We start from the raw sequence: 20331 nt of genomic DNA, 5'->3' as shown, positions 1-20331 counted from the left end.
TAGTGTAGTGCGTCCTCTGCACAGTGTGCTCCTAAAGCTACCTGAAGAAAATTGGTGGTTTTCTTCTGATCCTATTAGTACCGCAGGCAGCTGCAGTATTTACAAGTTAGTGTAGTGCGTCCTCTGCACAGTGTGCACCTAAAGCTATCTGAAGAAAATTGATGGTGTTCTTCTGATCCTATTAGTACTGCAGGCAGCTGTAGTATTCACAAGTTAGTGTAGTGCGTCCTCTGCACAGTATGCACCTAAAGCTATCTGAAGACAATTGCTGTTGTTCTGTGCCTATTAATACCACAGGCAGGCAGCTACAGTATTTACAGTAAGTGTACTGTGTCCTCTGCACAGTGTGCACCTAAAGGTACCTGAAGAAAATTGGTGGTGTTCTTCTGATCCTATTAGTACCACAGGCAGACTGCTGCAGTATATACAGTTAGTGTACTGCGTCCTCTGCACAGTGTGCACCTAAAGCTACCTGAAGACAATTGCTGTTGATCTGATCCTATTAATACCACAGGCAGGCAGCTACAGTAGTTACAGTTAGTGTACTGTGTCCTCAGCACAGTGTGCACCTAAAGCTACCTGAAGACAACTGCTGTTGTTCTGCTCCTATTAATACCACAGGCAGGCAGCTACAGTATTTACAGTTAGTGTACTGTGTCCTCTGCACAGTGTGCACCTAAAGCTACCTGAAGATAATTGGTGGTGTTCTTCTGATCCTATTAGTACCGCAGGCAGCTGTAGTATTTACAAGTTAGTGTAGTGCGTCCTCTGCACAGTGTGCACCTAAAGCTACCTGAAGACAATTGCTGTTGTTCTGCTCCAATTAATACCACAGGCAGGCAGCTACAGTATTTACAGTTAGTGTACTGTGTCCTCTGCACAGTGTTCACCTAAAGCTACCTGAAGAAAATTGGTGGTGTTCTTCTAAACCTATTAGTACCACAGGCAGGCAGCTACAGCATTTACAGTTAGTGTACTGCGTCCTCTGCATAGTGTGCACCTAAAGCTACCTGAAGACAATTGCTGTTGTTCTGCTCCAATTAATACCACAGGCAGGCAGCTACGGTATTTACAGTTAGTGTACTGTGTCCTCTGCACAGTGTGCACCTAAAGCTACCTGAAGAAAATTGGTGGTGTTCTTCTGATCCTATTAGTACCACAGGCAGGCAGTTGATTCTGCTAGCTGCAGTATCAGTATATATATATGCATCCCAGCTTTGTGCAGCTACATCTCACTGCAGGCCATTAGTATGTCTGGAAGGCCAACAAGGAGAGGCAGACAGTCACAAGCCAATAAAAGAGAGCAAGCAGGCTCTGTGTCTAGAGGCAACAGTGCTGGTGGTGTAGACGGTGCATCCTCATCAGCACGTGGCCGTGGGACACGCTTGGCCTTTTTTTCAGCAGCTGGCCACAGCTGGCCGTGTTGAGCTGCGGAAGACTTGGTGGAGTGGATGACCAAGCCATCCTCATCCTCCTCATCCTCTCTCACCCCGGCTCAGGGTACTTTGTCTGGCAAAGCAGCTGCCAACGCGGCCTCTTCCCTCGGCTCAATGGCATCAGTCACTCCTTCCCTAGCCCCACTATGTCCTCCTGAGGAGTCCCCCGAACTGTTTGACCACAGTGTTGGGGACATGCTCCGGGAGGATGCCCATCGTTTTTAAGGCTCCGATGATGGTACCCAGCTAGAGGAAGGCAGTAACATGAGCCCAGAGAGAGGGGGTGCCCAAGAAGGACAACAATCTGGCAGTTTTGTTCCCCAAGCTGCAGCATCCTGCCAGCTTTGCTCCAGTGATGAGGAGGGAGGGGATGATGAGGTCACTGACTCCACATGGGTGCCTGATAGGAGAGAGGAGGAGGAGGCACATCTCCAATGAGGCAGGATGCCCTCAAGCGGCCAGCTTAAGGGCAGCACACCAACTGCACCACACTGCAGAGCTCTGCATGTGCAGGGCACTGCTGTCTCTGCACGTTAATCCAAAAGTTCTTTGGTGTGGGCCTTTTTTGAGAGGAGTGCATCAGATCCCACCGCTGCTATTTGCAACATATGTCTCAAGCTTATCTCGCATGGCCAAAACATCACCCGCTTGGGCACCACATGCTTGACCAGACATATGTCGACCTGCCATGCAGTTTGTTGGCAAGTGTACCTAAAAGACCCACACCAAAGAACAAAGCGGACCTCTCCTTGCTCCTCATCAGCTGGGATCTCCAACCCCACTATACCTTTAGTCCTCTCTGAAACCTGCACTGAGAGGAATGAAGGTGTAGAATTAGGTGTGTCACAGCCAAGTACTTTCGGGCAACCTGCTATCGGTACACCGACGTCAGATTGTACCAGGCAAATTTCCCTGCCCCAGCTGCTGCACCACCGAAAGAAGTTCGCTCCCAGCCATCCACATGCCCAGTGGTTGAATGCTAGCTTGGCTAAATTGCTAGCACTTCAACTGCTGCCTTTTCAGTTGGTAGAGTCTGCTCCTTCCTTGAGTTTATGGAATGTGCGGTTCCTCAGTGGCAGGTTCCCAAATGCCACTTTTTCTCACAGAAGGCGATTCCGGCTCTCTACCAACATGTGGAAGGCAATGTCTTGGCCTCGCTGAACAGGGCGGTCAGCGGTAAGGTGCATATTACCGCTGACTCATGGTCTAGCAGGCATGGACAGGGATATTACCTATCTTTCACCACGCACTTGATGACTCTTCTGGCAGCTGGGAAGGATGCAGGACAGGGTGCAGTGGTGTTGGAGGTTGTTCCGCCACCAAGCCTCCAAAATTCTACTAGTGGTGATTCTGACACACCTCTCTCCTCCACCCCCTCCTCTTCTTCTTCCTCCATGGCCTCTTCCTGTACTGATTTGTCCTTGGAACCAGCGGTGCTCCGTCGGCATTCAAGGGGCTATGAAAGCCCGCAGGCAAAAAGATGCCATGCGGTGCTTGAGCTGGTGTGTTTGGGGGACAGGAGCCACACTGGGGCAAATTTCTGTCATCTCTGCAGGGGCAGGTTCAGAGGTGGTTGACACCATGCCATCTTAAGGCAGGTATGGTGGTTTGCGACAATGGCACCAACCTCCTCTCCACCCTCCGACAGGGACCTAATTTGGTGGTGCAGCGGTTCTTGGGCAGATACCCGAGCTTACAGGATGTCCTGGGCCAGGAAAGTCTGTGTGCTTTTCCGCAGGTCATATAATGCCAGTGCTTGGCTGGCTGACCTCTAAAAGGAATTTAACCTGCCCAAGAACCGCCTAATCTGTGACATGCCCACCAGGTGGAATTCAATGTTGGTCATGCTGCAGTGGCTGCACACGCAGCAGAGGGCCATCAATGAGTACCTATGCGACTATGGCACCAGGACAGGGTCAGGGGACCTTGTTTTTTTCCCCATGCCAGTGGGATATGATCAGGGATGCATGCACTGTCCTGTCACCCTTTGAGGAGGCTATGAGGATGGTGAGCAGTGACAGTGCATGCATCAGTGACACTGTCCCTCTTGTCCACCTGTTGGAGCACACGTTGCCTGGAATAATGGACAGGGCACTTGAGGTAGAACAGAGGGAGGAAGAGGAGGACTTCCTTACCTGTCAAGGCCCCCTTTATTCAGACAGTGTTCCTGCATGCCGCCGATCACACAAGAAGAGGAGGAAGAAGATTGTGTCAGCATGGAGGTGGAGCCTGGCACTCAGCATCAGCAGCAGTCTTCAGGGGATCATTTACAATCTGAAGAAACCCATGGACTTGTACGTGGCTGGGAGGAGGTGGCTGCGGATCATGTCATCCTTAGGTCATGCAGCAAACCTACGCTGCATGGCCTACCTGATCTTGCAAAGCCTGCGGTAGAATCCTCGTATTTGTGGTATCAAGGGGAGGGATGATTACTGGCTGGCAACCCTTCTTGATCCACCTTACAAGGGTAAGGTTGGGACCTTATCTTGCCGTCGCAGAGGGAGCAGAGGATGAAACATCTTTGGGAGGCCTTGCAGAAAGGTTTGTGCAATGCATTTCCAGAGCCTGGGAGGTTACAATTTCCTGGTCCTCCTGGACAAAGTGTTGCTGAGGCTTCAGTCAGTCACAGAAGGAGTGGTGGAGAAGGTGGCCGTCTGACCGATGCATTCAGGCAATTTTTTAGTCCGCAGCCCCAAGGTCTGATCAGTTCCAGCAACCATCGCCAGCATCTGATTCAGGATTGCCTAGGGGCAAGATCAGACTTGGACACCTTTCCCACTGAAATTCCTCTGGGTTACTGGGTCTTGAGGATGGATCACTGGCCAGAGCTTGCACAGTATGCAATCGAGCTACTGGCCTGTCCTGCATCTAACGTTCTTTTGGAATGCACATTCAGTGCTGCTGGAGGCTTTGTAACCGATCACAGGGTGTGCCTGTCCACCGAATCGGTCGATCGGCTGACCTTCATAAAAATGAATCAGTCTTGGATCACCAGCTACCAAGCACCTGATGCTGATGTAACCGATTGATTTTTTTTTTAATATGAGATCTCTTCAAGACTGCCTATGCTAATGCTGAGTGACTATCCTGTTATGCTGAGTCACAATCCTCTTCCTCCTCAATTTTCATGCTGTTAGCTTGTAAGAACAGTTTTGGTTCTGGGCACCGCCACCAGTGGCCAAGGCCCAATTTTTTCTGCCCCTCTTTAACAGGGGCGTGTAAGTACAATTTTTGATGCAATACTTTGCAGCAGGGCCCATTCCTGCGCCCACCAAGAGTAACTGTGAGGGCTTACAGCGTTTTGGCAACACCACCACTGAAGGCCCAATTTTTCTGACCCTGTTCAACAGGTGCATGTAATTACAATTCTTGATATAATATTTCACAGCAGGGCCCGTTCTAGCGCCCACCAAGAGTAATTGTGAGGACTTACAGTGTTGTGGCACCAGCAGCACCACCACCACCACCAAAGGCCCAATTTTTCTACCACTGTTCAACAATGGCATGTAATTAAAATTCTTGATCTAATATTTCACAGCAGGGCTCATTCCTGCGCCCACCAAGAGTAACTGTGAGGGCTTACAGTGTTGTGGCAACACCAACAGCTAAGGCCCCAATTTCCTGCAGAGTATATAGGGCAGGCCCCTACTTTCAAACATCCAACTTACAAACGACTCCTACTTGCAAACAGAAGGAGACAACAGGAAGTGAGATGAAATCTACACCTAGGAAGGGAAGTTAATATGAGAAAAATGTGTCTCCTCTGAAGAGGTGCACAGACAGCAAAACAAATGTTACAGGGGTGATAACCCTTCTCTATGTTTTCCAAAAAGCTTAAAAATTGATCTTCTTGACACAATTTTTCATGCTTTCACATGCTACACAAGTGTGAATGGAGCCTGTTGGAGATATTTCCCTTTTCTTACTGTAGAGCAGAGATCACAAGGACAGGAAGGGAATCTCTTCATCTCTTCACTCTCTGAAGCAGCTCCGGCCACCCAGCCACCCAGCTCCAGCCACCCGGCCACCCATCCTTGGATCCTTGGATTCATCCTGGACTCCCCCTGCAGCAGTACACTGGGACCCCCCCTCCTATCCGTCACACCGACATACTTCCGGACACCGCGTTCAGCCGGCCGGCCGCTCAGGACACCCCGCGGCTCCAGCCTAGCTCCGGCTGCTAGCCCGGCAGCACATCACTGCCTCTCCTTCCAACAACCCACCTGTAGCTCGACCGGCGGGCCCGTGCCCCCCCTCCTGCTTGACCATCCGCACCGGATCTATCCGCCCACCATCATCAGACGGTCCGGGTAACAACGCAGGACAGCCCGCGGCTCGGGCCTAGCCGGCGGCCATCTTGGTACACCCAGTGCAGAACAGTGCAGCATCTTGGACCTCCCTCCTGAGGCCACTAGCACTCCGGCCGCGTCACCTCCCGGTTGGACCCACCATCCCTCAGACCCCTCTGTCCTAGCCCCCCGGGACACCACCGCAGCCGCGGTCTAATCACCCCATTCTAGGCGCTAGATTTGGTGGGACAGACCACGGCTGCGGCCTAGCTCCGGCCAGCCAGCCACCCCATACCCCCTCCCACTCTCGTCCAACAGTTCCCCGTGCCCCTCCACAACTGGAATCACCCCTCCCGCTACTGGACCTCACTGCAGGGGCACTGGTTATTCACCGGAGGCCAGTCCACCTTAGATTGTCCTAAACGCAGTCACTGCACCATCTACCAGTAAGTAGTGTCATGCCCCCTCCCTATCTTTCTTCTGGACCATCCGTACAGGTAAGCCACTGGGGGTACTCTAGCAGTTGATCCAGGGGCCTGAGTCCGATCGCCCCTCGGGGGGTCAGGAAGGAATTTTTTCCTCTGCTGCACAATTGTCAAACGCAGCTAGGGGTTTTTCACCTTCCTCTGGATCAACAAGAGGGCGGTAGGCAGCCTCACCTCCTCCAGTACCTCTGCACCAACACCCAGCCCATCACCCACACCACTCCAGAAGCAGTGGTAGCCATCTGATCCCTCCATCCTCCAGCAAGCTCGTCATCGCTACATCAGTACCATCATTAGATCACCCTTCCTTCAAGCAACTCTGTCTTCTTCATCATGTGCAACTTCAAATACACAGCAGACGCCCTCCACAGGCTAAGAAACACTGCCTAACTTTACCAACCGCAACTCAAAAAAGTCTAAAAAAAGAACAATTACTAAGGACCAACCCACAATCAACCATCAAATACAGGGAGACACCGATTCAACCACAACAACTAGCATGCACCCTGATCAACACCAGATCTGCAGTCAAGCACAGGCTGGAAATCCATGACTTTATCATCGAAAACAACATAGACTGCCTCTTCATTACAGAAAGCTGGCTAACATCCGACTGCAACACCATCCTAACTGAATTGGTGCCCGAGAACTACAATATCCTAACCGAGCATAGACTAGGAAAAAAAGGAGGAGGCCTAGCAGTGATTTTCAAATCGCACCTTGGGTTCACCAAACCAACTTTACAGAACTCAGTGCCTTTCAAGGAAACACTCTCACTGCATCTTTAAACAACACCTCAAGACACCATTCACATACTACTATGCTACAGATCACCAGGACCAAAGACCAATCTCCTTACTCCATTCACTGAATTCTTCTCAATACACACCCTGAAAACCAAAAACCTTCTGGTACTTGGGGATTTTAACCTCTGGGCTAACTCTGCCCAAGACTTTATCGCAACCGCCTGCGTCAACCAAATGGAAGAACTAGGCCTTCAACAGCTGATAAATGCTCCCATGCACGGTTCAGGACACACTCTAGATCTCATCTTCAAACAGAATATGGACATCAACATATTTGACAACACTCCACTACCATGGACGGACCACCACGCTATCAAATTTAAAATCACCATTAACGCCACCCTCCAAAAACAGAAACGTGCATCAACAACACACTGGAATAGATCTCAGAAGAAACTACACTCCGAACTCTTCAAAACTACATATCAAATACTTTTGCTAAACTCAAACCTCTCAACGGAACAAACACTCTACTCCCTAAACAAGGTATTACTACAAACAGCAGACTCAGTGGCGCCAAAACGCAGAATACTCGTCCGCAAAAAAAACTCGAGATGGTTTAATGGCACTCTCACCCTACTCAAGCAAGAACGTAGAAGAGCTGAAAGAGCATGGAGAAGAAATCCTACCAAGGAAAACCACACTAACTACAAAGCACTCACTGTGAAATACCACAAGGCAATCTTCAAAGCCAAAAAAGAACATTTCTCGGACACCATCTCAACTGCCTTACACCGTTCGCGGGAACTTTTCAATATAGTCGCTCAATCAATGAACCCGACCTGCTTAGAGCCCCCAGCAAATGATACTCAAGAATTCTGCAATGAGTTATCAGATTTCTTCATCGACAAAATCGACAACATTCGGAAATCAATTAATCAGAAAATAACAATCAACCACACTCAACCAAAGCAAAAAGAGGATATCGACACGAACATCACACAACCACCGAATTTCTCTTTGTCCCCAATCACCACTGACACGACTAAAAACATCATCAGAAGCCTTCGAGACAGCACATCACCAAACGACATAATTCCCACTAAACTCCTGAAAGAATGTTCCGACATCTTGCCCCCTACCCTAACACACCTCATAAATCAATCATTCAAAGAAGGGACTGTGCCAACCTCCCTCAAGCAAGGCATCGTCAAACCCCTGCTAAAGAAACCCAATCTCGACCCTAAGGACCCTAACTGCTGCAGACCGATAACAAGCCTCAACACCATCTCCAAGATTATGGAGAAAGCAGTAGTACAGCAGCTACAATGCCACCTGGACACACACCAACTCCTGGCCCCTTTGCAATCAGGCTTCCACCCAGGCCATGGCACAGAAACAGCACTTTTCAAAATATGGGACGATGCCCTTGAAGCAGTAGATGATGGAGAATCGTGTCTCCTGGTACTGTTAGACCTCAGCGCAGCATTCGATACAGTGGACCACAATACTTTACTTGTCCGCCTCGCAGAAGTTGCAGGAGCTACAGATTCTGCTCTAAAATGGTTTGCATCCTTCTTAGAGAATCGCTCTCAGATAGTGAAACTAGGATCATTCACCGCGGAAACCCGGGCAATCTCCTGTGGAGTCCCTCAGGGCTCACCCTTGTCACCAGTGCTATTCAACATCTACATCCGCCCACTTCTCAATATCATCAGGAAAACGGACCTCTGCTTCCACTCATACGCTGATGACACCCAACTCTACCTTCGCATCACCGGACAAAAAGACCTTCATCAGCAATTAGAGAAATGCCTCACTTTAATAGATGACTGGATGACCATTAGCTCCCTCAAACTCAACGGATCAAAAACAGAACTTCTTCTCCTGCACGCTAACAAAAATTCCAAAATTAAGATTCCATGGACACCTCCCACCATCCTCGGACAGACCATCTCTCCAAGCACCAAATCCAAGAGTCTCGGAGTCATCCTTGAGTCAGGAATGACAATGGATGCACAAATAGGATCAGTAGTTAGCGGATCCCATCATCTCCTCCGCCTGCTACGTAGACTCATCCCCTTCATCCCAGAAGAGGACAAAGCGGCAGTTGTGGGAACAATCATCAATTCCCGACTCGACTACGCAAATTCGCTCTATGTAGGACTACCCCAATATCAGCTTGCGCGCTTGCAACTCATCCAAAACACGGCGGCAAGACTGTTAACAGGAAAAAACCCTGGGAATCCATTTCCCCATCCCTAAAGAGCCTACACTGGCTAACCGTAAAGAATCGGATCACATTCAAGACCCTCTGCCTCACCCACAAATGCATACAAGGAAACGCTCCGCTATATCTCCGGGAGAGAATAAAACACTACACACCTAATCGCAGTCTTCGATCAGCTAACCAAAACCTCCTCATCATTCCCAAATACCGCTACAAAGCAAAGGGAGAACGAAGATTCACAGTCCAAGGACCTCGGCTATAGAACGCTCTTCCAACCAACATCCGCATGGAAGAAAACCATCAGGCCTTCAGGAAAAAACTAAAGACCTTCCTTTTCTAAGAAGCTGACAACAAAGAATGCATCTAGTGCCTTGAGGTGATTCAGTTTCACATTTGCAGCTCTTTACAAATCATTCGTTCATTCATTCATTCATATGCACTCAACATAGGTGGCTGCCTTTGGGGAATGTTGGGCTCAGCCCAATACCAACCAAAAGGACCTTGTACTCACTAGATTAAAGGGGCTTTCCACATTCTGTAAAGCCCCCTGCCTGCAGCCCCCCGCAACCCCAGCCTAGAGTGTGGAAGAGGCCCTTGTCCCCCTGAATATGGGAATAAGGTGGTTGACTTTTGGGGTGCCCAAGCCCCTCCTGCCCCCAAGCATCCACCCCCCTTTCGTGGGCTGGCTTTCCATGTGTTTGGCTAGGGGTTTGGGAGAGGCACAATATTTTTTTCGTTTGCGGTGGGATTTTTCACGTGGCAGTTCTCATTTTTAGCCTTAACAGACCCATACCATGTATGTATTGGGGGGAGGCTATTTTTTTTTTTGGTGTTAAAATCTTGCAGCTGCAATGTAGATTTGTAACTTTTCTCTAAAGCCGTACATCTTCAAAGCAGAATTTTGGATACATGCTACAGATGCACCCTTTTACATGCAGAATAAGCCTCCCCCAGTTACTAGCTTTTCAGCAATTTTGCATTTTTAAAGGCACTTCTCCTTGTTTCGTTTTTGGTGTTGTCCAAATTGGTTACAATTTGTTTTTTTTTCTTCTTTTTATAATGTGAACAGCACTTGGATGTGTCTGGGCATGCTCAGAGAGTGTGTTTTTTGGGTTAGTAATTTAAGGACATCCTTAACAGGTGTACCCACTTTGAGGTTCTGTCTCTACATTGGGTGAACTGTGTTTCATGGACTGTACATTTGTTTTCAATTGCCTCATTAAAACACAAACCTATGTTGTATAAAAATTGCAGATAGCATTGTTTACCTTGCCCAGCAAAGAGGTGTGTGTGTGTGTGTTATTTTCCCCCTGAAATATTTTTGATGTTGTTAATGTGTGTCATGTAGGTTGTTTCACTTTGATTTAATTGTCTGTGCTGCATTATTTTGCAAAATCTTCCTTAACCACTTGACAACCGCTACACGCTGATATACGCCGGCACAATGGCAGCGATGGGCAAATGGGCGTACCTGTAAGTCCTCTCTTAATTGGCGGGACCCGCGGACCCGATGTCTGCCGGTCTCCCAGCGATCGTGTCACGGAGCCGCAGAACGGGGATGTATGTAAATATGTGTATATGTGAATATGTAAACAAGGCATTTCCCTGATCTGCCTTGTGACATGACAGAGATCACTGCTCCCTGTCATCGGGAGCAGTGATTGCTGTCATGTGACTTGTAGCCCATCCCCCCACAGTTAGAATCACTCCCTAGGACACCCTTAACCCGTTCATTGCCCCCTAGTGGTTAACCCTTTCCTTAATTTTTTTTACCAAAATTATGTAGAAGACTACATATCGGCCTAAATTTTTTTTTATATATTTTTGGGGAATATTTATTATAGCAAAAAATAAAAAATATTGTGTTTTTTTTAAATTGACGCTTTATTTTGTTTATAGTGCAAAAAATAAAAATCACAGAGGTGATCAAATACCACCAAAAGAAAGCCCTACTTGTGGGTATTTTGGTTGGGTGCAACGTCACACGACCGCACAATTGTCGGTTAAAAATGATGCAGTGCCGAATCACAAAAAGTGCTCTGATCAGGAAGGGGGTAAAATCTTCATGGGCTGAAGCGGTTAACCACTTCAGCCCAGGAAGGTTTTACCCTCTTCCTGACCATTGCGGTCATGCAATGTTGTACCCAAATGAAATTTGCGTCCTTTTCTTCCCACAAATAGAGCTTTCTTTTGATGGTATTTGATCACCTCTGCGGTTTTTATTTTTTGTGCTTTTTTGTGCTATAAATGGAAAAAGACCGAAAATTTTGGAAAAAAAAAATGATATTTTCAACTTTTTGTTATAAAAAAATCCAATAAACTAGTCATACATTTAGGCCAAAATGTATTCGGCCACATGTCTTTGGTAAAAAAAAAAGTCAATAAGCGTATATTTATTGGTTTGCGCAAAAGTTATGGCGTCTACAAACTAGGGTACATTTTCTGGAATTTACACAGCTTTTAGTTATGACTGCCTATCTCATTTCTCTAAAATGGCAGGGCAGTACAACCCCCCCAAATTACCCCATTTTGGAAAGTAGACACCCCAAGAAAATTGCTGAGAGGCATGTTGAGCCCATTGAATAATTTAAGTGATTGAATAATGACAAAAAATATATATATTTTTTTTTTCCAAAAAGTTGTCACTAAATGATATATTGCTCACACATGCCATGGTTATATGTGGAATTGCACCCCAAAATACATTTTGCTGCTTCTCCTGAGTATGGGGATACCACATACTCTTCATATCCTTCAGGTCTGGTATGGATTTTAAGGGGAACCCTGCACCAAAATTTAAAAAAAAACAGCGTGGGGTCCCCCCAAAAATCCATACCAGACCCTTATCTGAGCACGCAACCTTTCACACGGGGGGGCGGGATCTGGGGGTCCCCTTGTTAAAGGGGGCTTCCAGATTCAGATAAGCCCCCCACCCACAGACCCCCACAACCACCGGCCAGGGTTGTGGGGATGAGGCCCTTGTCCTCATCAACATGGGGACAAGGTGTTTTGGGGGCTACCCCCAAAGCACCCTCCCAATGTTGAGGGCATGTGGCCTGGTACGGTTCAGGAGGGGGGCTGCTCTTGTCCCCCCCTCTTTTCCTGCGGCCTGACAGGTTGCGTGCTCGGATAAGGGTCTGGTATGGATTTTTGGGGGGACTCCACGACTTTTTTTTTTTAATTTTGGCGTGGGGTTCCCCTTAAAAACCATACCAGACCTGAAGGGTCTGTTATGGAATTTAGGGGGACCCCCACGTCATTTTTTTTTTAAATTTTGGCCGGGGTTCCCCTTAATATCCATACCAGACCTTAAGGGCCTAGTATGGAATTTAGGGGGACCCCCACGTCATTTTTTTTTAAATTTTGGTTCAGGGTTCCCCTGTGGGGAATTCCCATGTCGTTTTTATCAATTAACTTTCATGTGTATTGTCGAACCGGCAATGCAATAGCCGCTAGTAGTTTTAAATGACTTTTTTTCCTTTGAAATGTCATTTTGCTGTCAGACTGTTCTAAACATGGGAAACATGCGCCCCTTTACAGGCATACTATAGACACCCCCCAGCTACGAAATTTAAAGGAATATTACACTTTTATTGTTTGACTTTAAGCATTATTAAAATCACTGCTCCTGAAAAAACGGCCGTTTTTAAAACTTTTTTTTGCATTGATCCATGTCCCCTGGAGCAGGACCCAGGTCCCCAAACACTTTTTATGACAATAACTTGCATATAAGCCTTTAAAATTAGCACTTTTGATTTCTCCCATAGACTTTTAAAGGGTGTTCCGCGGCATTCGAATTTGCCGCGAACACCCCAAATTGTTCGCTGTTCGGCGAACTTGCGAACAGCCGATGTTCGAGTCGAACATGAGTTCGACTCAAACTCGAAGCTCATCCCTATTCAGCAACATACCAGTACGTTGCTGATCCTTGTTGGGCATATATTGTAATCTTTTTTTTCATGCAGCCTGTGGGCTGCATGAAAAAAAGAGATTGATCGGTAGGTATGCCCACCATTAGAATACCTCCCTTCATCCACCCACTTTTAACGCAACCTGTGCCTAAAATATATATATGCCGAAGCATGGGGTCATCCTCCAACAAAAGGTAGGAGCAAATCACTCCTCCACCCCTGCTGCCCCCATGCTTCGGCATATATGCTGAAGTATGTAACTGTGGTGATGAAATCACCTCCGACAGCACTGGAGTCATGGCTTTATGTATTGTGGGAGTAAACGCTGTTGCTGTCAAGATAGATAAATCTGCGCTTCAGCTGAATTGCGTACCTGAAAACAAAAAAAATGGTTAACGATAAAACATAGTAAACAGTAAAGTATAAAAACATTGCATATCTGAAAAACAAACATGATAAAACATAATAACAATAAAACATTGCAGAATAGAATACAGTAAAAAAGAGCAGAACAATAGAGAGAGACTAGAGAGAGAGAGAACAATAAAACAACAACTATTTTTGTTTTTTTATCTTAGATTTTTTTTGTGTTTATTTATTTTTTTTTTACTTTTTTTTTTACGCTTTTTTTGTAACTGTAACTTTTGTAACTGGTACCAGGTTCGGGTCTCTCAAAATGCGATGGCAGGGAGACCCTGTGAAAGTGTGCCTAGTCTGTGCAGTGCTGTACCCTACGCTAATACTCAACTAGTATATGGTAGCATTCAAAACATTCACCAATGCAAAGACCAGGATTGTCAGGACAGGAAGGACAATAACAGCGGGTGTCATGCCTATATCCGTGCTTGCTGCAGACACGACATCTTATTTGGGGGCTCGTTGGGTAGGGGTGCTCGGGAGGACATAAGGAAAATGCCCCTCATGCAGCCGGCTTACTGCATTTGGTTGGGGAAGGTGAGGTGGAGCACCGTCTGGAAACAGAAGGGCTCTGACGATCTCTTCCTGGAATTTAAGGAAGGATCCATTCCATCCTGAAGCTCTGTATAGCACATGAGCGTTCAGCAAAGCCAATTGAAATAAATAAACAGACACTTTCTTGTACCAGCGTCTGGCCTTATGGGCAACTAGCTACGCCACTAACAACTGGTCGTTGAGGTCCACCCCTCCCATGTTAAGGTTATATTCATGGACACAGAGGGGTTTCTCCACAACACCAGTCACCGTAGTAATTTGGACCGTCGTGTCTGCATGAAGGGAGGTGAGAACGAAAACATTCTTATTATCCCTCCACTTCATCGCGAGCAAGTTATTACACTGCAAGCAGGCTCTCTCCCCCAGCCTAAGACGGGAATCTACAAGCCGCTGGGGAAAGCCCCAGCGATTAGGTCGCACGGTGCCAAATGCTCCAATCTTATGATCAAACAGGTGACTAAAAAGTGGCACGCTCATGTAATAATTGTCCACATACAAGTGGTACCCCTTTCCGAATAAGGGTGACACCAAGTCCCACACAATCTTGCCAGCGCTTCCTATGTAGTCAGGGCAGTTTGTTGGCTCTACGTGACTATCTTTGCCCTCGTAAACCATAAAACTATATGTATAGTCTGTGGCCCTGTCACAGAGCTTATACATCTTGACCCCATATCTGGCACGCTTGCTGAGAAGGTACTGTTTGAATGACAAGCAGACAGAAAACTTAATCAGGGACTCATCAACGCAGACAACTTGATGGGCCATAAACAAGTATGCAAAACGTTGGTTGAAGTGGTTTACAAGGGGCCGAATTTTGTAGAGCCGATCGTATCCAGTGTCTCCATGGGGATGACAGAGTTCATTGTTGTTGAAGTGCATGAACCGCAAAATCTGCTCGTATCGTGCCCTGGTCATGGAGGCAGAGAACAAGGGCATATGGTGAATTGGGTCAGTGGACCAATATGACCGCAACTCACTCTTTTTAGTTATGCCCATGTTGAGGGAAAGGCCCAGAAAGATCTTAAATTCAGAAACCGTAATTGGTTTCCAATCTCTGGCAAGAGAGGACTGGGGAATAGTGGCGATGTGTTGACCAGTGTACAAATTGCTTTGGTCCACAATAGATCTATAGAGATCTTTGGTGAAAAACAGCGAATAAAAATCAAGTTATGTAAAATCAACTGTTTCCACCTGAATGCTGGGTTGGCCAGTGAATGGGGGAAGTACGGGTGCTGCAGAAGTGGTGGGTTCCTAATTAGAATGCAGCAGGAAGGGCACTATGGGCACGACGGGCCTGTGTTCCTCTTCTTCTTGGTGGCAGTGGGTCACTACTTGTGCTTGCCACCTCACCAGCTTGAACTGCACTTATGGGACTCGCCACGTCACCAAGTGTTACTGCAGTGCTGGATTGACTACGACCAGGGTGTACTAGGCCACTGGTGCTTGCCAGTTCACCAGAAGGAATAGCGGCGCTAGTACTGCTCTGCTCCATACGAGGGACCTGCGATTCTTGCACCTCAACAACACAGAAGAAGATCGGGGTCTGGTACGCCTGACCTTGGCAGGGACCACAACACCGTCGTCAGAGCTATCTGTCATGGAGCCACTGTCATCTACAGGATCGTATTCTGAGCTTGAATCTGACAGATGAGTGACTTCCTCTTCACTATCTGTCATACTCAGAAATGTGTAGGCCTCTTCACTAGTGTACCTTCGATTTGTCATTTTGGGCTCTAAATTTAGTGGTACATTAGTGAGACTCACAGGTAAAAAAGCTCCTGACTATTGGCGACTGTATCAAAACGCTACCAAAAAAACTGTTAGCGATCACAGGGATCAGGCCTGACTCTGCGAACGCTGCAGTTATGTGTGTTTAGTGTTTTGTAAGTGACAGTGATCGATCGATACTGCACTTGGGTGGGCTGGGCTGGGATGGGCTGAGGGGCAAAGCGCAGGTGCTAGCAGGTATCTGGGCTGATCCCACTAACACTGTGTTTTTGGGAACCCTAAACTGCTGGGGACGCTAGTATAAATCTGATCAGATCAGATACTATACCAATAAGGGAGGCATATGCTGCGTGGGTGTTAGCAGTACTGCCACTAACCTGACACTGCTTGGGGCGACGCAGACCCTATCTGACCCTAAAACTTAACTGATATCACCCGCCGGGCGATCTGGGGGTTAAACCTTTATTAGGTAATAAACGGCGGGTGCCCTGACACTATAACAGTTATACGGTGACCACTGGTGAAAGGGTTAACTAGGGGGCAATAAGGGGGTTAAAACCTTTATTAGGTAGTATATGGGGGTCCCTGACGCTATAACAAGCATATGGCGAACTACTTACCTCCCTAACTAGCGTCACCAGTGACACTAATACAGTGATCAGAAAAATGATCGCTTAGTAACACTGGCGACGGGGGGGTGATCAAGGGGTTAACCTTTATTGGGAGGGTTAGAGGGGTATCCTAGACCTAAAGGGGGCTAACGCTAACTGCCCTACCACTTAAAACTGTCACAAAGTGACACCAATGCAATAATCAGTAAAAGAAAAAAAAAAAAACTGCTATTGGTGTCACTGTGGCAGGGGGTACAGGGGGGTGATCGGGGGTGATCGAGGGGTGATGGGGGGTGAAATGTGTCCCTAGAATGTTCTACTGTATGTGTAGTGTTGGTGCACTTACTTGGACGTCTTCTCTTCTCGGCGCCGGAACGAAAAAGACCGACATGAGGAGAGATGACATCACTTCCTCTGCTGCTGTTTACATTACAGAGGCAGAGGAAGATTGTCATTGGCTGGGAACGATCGTGAAGGGGGGGCCACGAATAGATGGCCTCCCCCTCACCTCGGATTGCTCAGGGAACAATGCCAACTGCCTCGGGCACCGGGGGGGGTCCCATACGTTACTTTGCCTGCCCGTGACATTCTGCCAACGTATATCGTCGTGAGGCAGTCGGCAAGTGGTTAGGATGTTTTGACTAATTAATGTTTAAATCTTTAATAGATGTCTGTTTGTGAGCGCACTCCTGTTAATTTCCTTTGCAAAATGGTCAGACCTCAAAACCATATTCTGTTAGTGTTTCAAATTAACTTAAATGTGTTTTTTTATTTCCAGGCAGATCGTGTCACAGGCAGGATTCAAACCAGCAACCCTTTTTGTTGCTTGGTGAAAGTGCTAACCACTACACCACTGCACTGCCCAAATATATATCTATAGATGTAGGTTCCTGTGTCCACCAGCAGAGAGAAGTTGGGTAGATGCCACACTCCCAATTCTGGAGGCATAATAATGGTCACAGGGTCTTCAAACTACGACCCTCCTGTTGTTCAGGACCTACAATTCCCATCATGCCTAGTCATGTCTGTGAATGTCAGAGTTTTACAAGGCATCATGGGATGTGTAGTTCCGCAACAGCTGGAGAGCCATAGTTTAAGGATTCCTGATCACTCTAGCATGTCATGAAAAAAGGTGTTTTTTCATGTGCCTTGTATAATGCCCAAGAAATATCATTAGAAAATACAAGTGGGTCATGGCACAACTACATTCCAAATTTAGCACTTAAGATGGTCATGCACTATGCAATCTGATTGGACAATCTCTGTCCAACTTGATATTTCAGCAAAATAGGTAATGGGAAGACGCACTTGAACAATCAATTTAAATTATAGGAAATCAAACAGGCTCTTGCACTAAATCTATTTTTTTAAAGATCTAACTGATTGAAGTGTATGGTCACCTTTAAAGATCGATCTGAAAATATTAATTTATTGGGTTTAAAAACACTTCTCTGTTCTTTGTAATGTATTGAAATATTTGGGTAAAAATAGAAAAAAACGAATTTCAAAGATATATTAGAAGTAATAGGATGAGATTAGCATCCAATAGATTAATTAACTGAGAACATCTACTAATTGCCTAACAAGACACATCCAATGAGAAAACCGCAGTTACCCTAGCACCAGTTGCAGTTTGTATATTTATTATCGTTTTGCGCTTCAAATTGCGCAGGTTCACGCGTTCAGTTAATGACTTTTCCAGCGCACTAATTAAGGTGTGAACCGGTGCACCGCATTTGTCTAAATCACCCCCATAGTCTCCCTGTTGACACTTATTGAAGAGAGAAGCTGCCCATAGAATACAACTTCCATGGAGTCTATAAATGTGACTGTATTTGGCAGGCTCGAGGTTCTTGCCTTGGGGATGCCAGGGAGTACAGTCGGGTGCTTCTGCTGCTCTGCCAGCCACTGTGAAAAGAGACAGCAACACATCATATCCACATCCAGCACCCAAGTGATGGTCCTGAGCAGGCAGCTAAAGGTTCAGTGGCACTGTCTATTCTAGTGTCATATAACCAGCTGCTTCAGCGGCGTGAGACCCAGAGACATCCATATTGACTGTCATCAGTGTTTTCCCACTATGTACACTGCAGCTGTTGTGCATTTTTCACTTCATTCTACCACTTCTAAATCTGTAATTTCTCTATAACTTCAGAGCTGTATCTTTAGCTTAGGCTTGGTGAGATCGCAGGTGTCCATCATTTACTCTGTTCCTTACTTATGGATACTGCAAGCAAACATCTTTACCCTTCCTCACTTCTGGTCTAGAAGTGATCCTATTACTCCCCAATATTCACTGTAAGCAGATTTAACTCTGGTCATATTTACCTTCATCATTGCCGCATAGGCTTCAACTGTTAAAGTGCCCCAATGTTTGCCAGCAGAGGATTCAGCTTCAAATACAAATTGCCCCTTCTTGATACATACAGTAAATCCATCAGTGACTTAGGGATGCCCTCTCTTTTTTTACCCTGTGCTAAGCATAGAGCTGCCAAATCCTCCTTTTATAACTGCACTATACATAGCGTAGTGTGCAGCTGTGACCCTGTGGTGCCTGTGCACATTGACAGCAGGACTTCTGTTCACAGTCAGAGCTGCATCTCTGGGCAACCCTCTTACAGTCTATATTGTGTTTGTACTTTACAAAAAGCAAGAACTAGTGCTCCACAACAAGTTGTCTGGAATTTCCCTTTCATCTTTTCACTTTCCCTCAGTATCCCCCCCCCCTCTCCACCCTCCAACATGCTCATACTAATCTTCTCCTTTGCAAAAACATCCTCTCTGAATATTGCAGTAATTTACCAGCCTCCCGGCCCTGTGTCATGCTTTCTCTATGACTTCTCCACATGGCTGCCCTACTTTCTCTCCTCTGAAGTACCCGTCATCATCCTTGGTGGCTTTAACATTCCAAACAATGTTACACCTCAGTCACTACTAAACTACTCAACTTAACCTCCTCTTTTAAACTAACACAATAGACACAAATCACCACTCACTCCAATGGCAACACTCTCAACCTCGTATTCTCCCACCTCTGCACATTATTGCAACCTCTCTAACACTTTCCTCATTCCGATCACAACCTTACATGCCGCCAACCTGGAAACAGTTTCCCATAGGAAGTGGGAACCTTCGACGCCTCAACCCTTCCTTTCTTCATTCTGCTACTGACTGCCTTTTTGATAAAATCACACCCCAGTCCTGCCAAGACCTGACCACTTCCATCTACAACAACATATTGTCATCCTCCCTGAACACACTCACTCCTCTTTCTACACACAGAATCAGGCCTTGCCTGCTAAAACCCTGGCAAACAGATGACATCATAAGCAGAGGCGGCTCTTTAATTAGGCAAATTAGGCAATTGCCTTAGGCCTCGCCCCCTTAAGGGCCTCGCGGGCCGCGGCTGCCTAATTTGCCTGACATTCTGACAAGATGGATGGGACTCGGGACTCGGGAGTGCAGGAAATAACCCCCCATCATGATGTGACCTGACCGTGTTGTGAACAATATGAAGCCGGCAGACGCAGTGTGGGGTGAGCGAGCCGAGCACTGTCTGGCACCGCACGAATGACGCCGTCGCCGCCTGTGTGAGCTGATGACTCTGAGCCAGCTCAGCCAGGCTCCGCAGACGGCTCTCGGCTCAGGCTGAAGCATCCGCCAATAGCATGCTCTACCGCCGCGGCGCCGTCCTTTTAGCCTGCCCCCCCTAGTGCATGGCTGCGGGAGTTGTAGTTTTTCACAGCACAGAACAGACTTGGCTCTCTGGTGCCTGTGCTGTGCAGAGACTACAACTCCCAGATTGCACTGCAGCCTGCAGGGAGGAGCTTGAAGAAACATCACCTGTCCAGTGTCCAGCTTCTCATGCTGCCTAGTACCTTTCGAAGGATAGGGGACCGAGGAGCAGGTATAGTGTATTGTAC

Source organism: Aquarana catesbeiana, linkage group LG02 (genome assembly GCF_042186555.1).
Source record: "Aquarana catesbeiana isolate 2022-GZ linkage group LG02, ASM4218655v1, whole genome shotgun sequence".
Lineage (NCBI taxonomy): Eukaryota > Metazoa > Chordata > Amphibia > Anura > Ranidae > Aquarana > Aquarana catesbeiana.
This window is presented reverse-complemented; position numbering follows the sequence as displayed.